Below are 4,894 nucleotides of genomic sequence, written 5' to 3' on the forward strand. Positions count from 1 at the left end.
AATTCCAGAAAAAATCTTTGAATCTTCCATGCACCAGCAATTACTTACATAGCTTTTCCATTTTGTTTGGTATTATAAGAAATCTAGAAACAATTTGAAGTGTATTGGAGCATGTATTAGGTTATATGCAAATACCACATCAATTTATATAAGGAACTTGAGCATCCACAGATTTTGGTATCTGCAGGGAGGCCAGGAACCAGTCTCTTATGGGATCAATGTGATGGTAAATTGGTCAAATACCAATGTGAAAACAGTATAGAGGATCCTAAACAACTTAGAAATATTGCATGATCTAGCTATTCTCCTTCTGAGAAAATATCCAAAGAATGAAAAACACCAACTTGAAATGTATATGTACTTCCTTGCTCATAGCACCAGTATTCACAATAACCAAGATATGGAAACAACCTAAATGTCTGTGGATGAATGAATTGATAAAGAAGTTGTGATGTTTATATACAATGAAATACTACTTAGCCATTTAAAAAAACTGGGAAATCCTACATTTGTGACAACATGATTGAACTTTGAAGGCATTACTGGAAATGAAAGAATTCAGACAAAGATAAGAACAATATGATCTTACTTAAATGTGGAATCTAAAACAAAATGCAACAACCAAACTCATAAAAAAAAGAAAATAACAAACTGCCATTATCTGAGGCAGAAAGTCAAAGCCAGGAGAAATGAAAGAAGGTTGTCAAAAGATACAAATTTCAAATTATAAACAAGTGCTAGGGATTTAATGTACAATATAATAAATATAGCTACCACTGCAGTATGATATATAGGAAAATGTTAAGAGAGTAAATTCTAAGAATTCTTATAAATAGGAATTTTTTAATTTTTCATTTTCTTTTTATTGTATCTGTATGAAAAGATAAATGTTAGCTGAAACTACTATGGTAATCATTTAACATTATAGGTGAATTAAACATTTATTGATAAGGGATCAATCTCTGAAACATACAAACATCTCATGCAGATTTATATAAAAAAGCCTAATCAAAAAAGGGCAGAAGATCTAAACTGACATTTCTTCAAAGAAGACAGATGGCCAAAAGCACATGAAAAAAATGCTCAGCATCACTAGTCATTAGAGAAATGCAAATCAAATCTACAATGAGGTATCACTGCACACAGTAGAATGATCATCATCAAAAATCTCCAAATGATAAATGCTAGAGAGGGTGAGGATAAAGGGAACCCTCTTACATTTGTTGATGGTAATGCAAATTGTTGCAACCTCTATGGAGAACAGTAGGAAGGTTCCTTAAAAGACTAAATACAGAACTACCATATGATCCAGCAATCCCATTCTTAGACATATATACGGAGGAAACCATAATTCAAAAAATACATGCACCCCAATGTTCATGGAAACACTTTTTACAATAGGCAAGGCATGGAAGCAACATAAATGTTCATCCACAGAGGAATGTATAAAGATGTGGTATATATATACATTGGAATATCACTCAGCCATAAAAAGAACAAAATCTTGCCATTCCCAGCAACGTGGATAAACCTAGAAGTTAGCATACTAACTGAAGTAAGTCAGACAGAGAAAGACAAATACCACTTATATGTGGAATCTAATAAAAATGGTATAAAAACTGATTTATAAAACCTAAAAAATCTCACAGATTTTGAGATCGAACTTAATATTACCAAAAGGGAAACTGTGGGAGAAGGAATAAATTGGGAACATGAGATTAATACGTACAGAGTACTATATATAAAATTTATAACTAGCAAGAACCTACTCTATAGCACAGCAAGTCTACCCAATGTTATCTGGTAATCTATATGGGAAAAATATAATGGATATATATATATATATATATATATATACATATATATATATGTATAACTGATTCAATTTGCTGTAAACCTGAAGTTAATACAACATTATAAATCAACTATACCCCAATAACATTTCTAAAAAATAAAATAGAGAAATACGATGTTGTCAAAAAAAATCATTCAAGTTCACAAAAGAAAATCAGCCTAAAATAAATGAGAATAACTACACCTTCAAATGATATTTTTTGGAGTTTGTAGCATTGGTACTTCTAGGGTTATTAAATCTGACATATCCTCCAAAAAACCATATTCATGCCATATGCCTTCAAACTGCACAGTGGTGTAGGTCAATTTTTTCAATAAAACAGGAAGAAAACAGATTTTACCGTAATTATTTTAAGTTGAGGGAATAGGTTTTGCCTTGTTCCTGATCTTAGAGGAAAAGCTTTCATCTTTCATCATTGAATATGTTGTCTGTAGGCTTGTAATATATGTTTTTTACTATGTTGAGGTATGTTCCCCTATATACCCTCTTTGTTGAGCATTTTTATCATAAAAGTATGCAGAATTTTGGGAATGATCATATGATTTTTATCCTTCATTTTGTTAATGTGGGTTATCATATTGATTGACTTGCAGATGTTGACCCATTCTTGCATCCATAGAATGAGTAACACTTGGTTTTGATGTATGATCCTTTTTATACATATTGTTGAATTTGGTTTGCTAATATTTTGTTGAGGATTTTTGCATCTCTGTTCTCCAACGATATCAGTCTGTAATTTTCTTTTCTCATGGAGTGTTTTCCTGGTTTTGGTGTCAGGGTAAGTCTGGCTTTATAAAGTGAATTTGGAAGCATTTTTTCTCTTCTATTTTCTTGAATATTTTGCAAAGGCTGTCATGAATTCTTCTTTCAATGTTTGTTAGAATTCACCAGTTAAACCATCTGGTCCTGGATGTTTGTTGGGGGGTTCTGGATTATTGATTCAATCTCTTTCCTTGTAATTTGTTCAGATTTTCTATTTCACCATGATTCATTATTTGTAGGGAGTAGGTTTCTAAAAATGTATCTGTTTCTTCTAGTTGGTCCACTTTGTTGGCATGTAGTTGTTCATAGTAGTATTTTTTAATTATTTTTATTTCTATTATATCAGTTGTAACAACTCCCCTTTTATTTTTTTATTTTATCTGTGTGAGTCCTAGCCATTCTCTCTGCTGGGCACACACATCCACACATAACTTTTCATCTCCTTCCTGCTCTTACTTGAGGTCACTATTCAAATATCACCATGTTTGCCGGTCTTGCCTAAATACCCATAAAAATAGAATGTCATATTCAATCTATCCTTTACATCAGTTATCCATTTTAACATGCAACTTATCCCCATCTGAAGTATTATATAATTTTATCATTTTCTTATATATTTTTCAATCAGGAATTGTAGGAAATTTTGCTCTGTGGTGTCCCATACAGACTAGAAAGTGCCTAAAATGTGGTCAGACTACAATTTACATTCCTGAAATACATGGATAATTTCCCATTAAAACTGTAAAAGACATGGCCCTCTTGGGAAAAAGCTGATTGGGACAGAAATTCCAGAAGTGGCACAGAGGATCCACTAAAGAAAACCAGGTCCATACAACAAACATAAAAATTAATTTATTGACTGTGAAGTTTATATTGTAGCATTTTGAACTTGTGCATAATGCAAGTTTGTGTGATTATTAATCATGATATTTATTTCTTTCCCAGAAGTTATCTATACCACATGGAATCAGGAAATAATACACGAATTTCAGAATTTCTTCTCCTGGGCTTTTCAGAGGAACCAGAACTGCAATCCCTCATATTTTGGATTTTCCTCTCCATGTATTTGATCACTGTGTTTGGAAATTTGCTCATCATCTTGGCCATTAGCTCAGATGCCAACCTCCACACAGCCATGTACTTCTTCATCTGCAACCTGTCCTTTGTAGACATATGTTTCACCTCCACCACTGTCCCAAAGATGCTGTGGAACATCCAGACCCAGAGCAAAGTTATAACCTATGAAGGTTGCATCACACAGATTTGTTTTTTCACACTGTCTGCAGTTTTGGATGTCTTTCTCCTGACTGTGATGGCCTATGACAGATTTGTGGCCATCTGCCAGCCCTTGTACTACACAGTCATTATGAACTCCCAATTCTGTGTAATCCTGGTTCTAATATCCTGGATCATATGTCTCCTGAATTCTTTGATACAAAGCTTAATGGTGTTGAGATTGTCCTTCTGTACAAACTTGGAAATCCCCCACTTTTTTTGTGAACTCAATCAAATGATCCAACTTGCCTGTTCTGACACACTTATCAGTAACATAGTGATGTATTTTGCAGCTGTCCTGATGGGTGGTGGTCCTTTTGCTGGTGTCCTTTACTCATACTCTAAGATAGTTTTTTGCATATGTAGAATCTCATCAGTGCAAGGGAAGTTTAAAGCATTTTCCACTTGTGCATCTCACCTCTCAGTTGTCTCCTTATTTTATTGTACAATGCTTGGAGTGTACCTCAGCTCTGCTGCTTCTCAAAGCTCACAGTCAAGTGCAACAGCTTCAGTGATGTACACTGTGGTCACACCCATGCTGAACCCCTTTATCTACAGCCTAAGGAATAAAGACATAAAAAGAGCTCTGAAAGCATTCTTTGAGAGGTAAACTTCAAAATAGTCCATTTTCTGAGAACTGAGGATATACCCATGATTTGCAGAGATCAAAGCATCAGAGTCAGAAATTATGATTATTTAATCAGACTTGAAGTAATATTTTTCTATTTATTTCCTAAAATCTTTGTTTTGACCTCAACTTCTCTATTCAATTTAAGTAACTGACTTTTTAAACTTTCTACTCTTATATCCAACAATTTTACTTGTAATTATTTTCATATTTTCCCAAATTTATTTCCAGTCATGGATCAGAAATATCTGGAAATTGCCATTTACCTAGTGAAACAACATTTTTAGAGTATTTTTCTCAAATTACATCTATTACACTAAAATTTTGGTTTTAATAAAAGGTTGTCATGTGCTGTACTACTCTGATGGAATAAA

At 33.3% G+C, this 4,894-nt stretch overlaps 1 pseudogene; it reads left to right on the forward strand.

The window, feature by feature from the left end:
* The first annotated feature begins 3,578 nt into the window (after positions 1 to 3,578).
* On the forward strand, positions 3,579 to 4,514 carry LOC110259628 (olfactory receptor 7A10-like; annotated as a pseudogene).
* Positions 4,515 to 4,894: the final 380 nt, after the last annotated feature.

Source organism: Sus scrofa, chromosome 2, assembly GCF_054392235.1.
Source record: "Sus scrofa isolate SSC_HxYL_T2T_F1_AM1 chromosome 2, Sscrofa_HxYL_maternal_Yorkshire_Landrace_v2.0, whole genome shotgun sequence".
NCBI lineage: Eukaryota > Metazoa > Chordata > Mammalia > Artiodactyla > Suidae > Sus > Sus scrofa.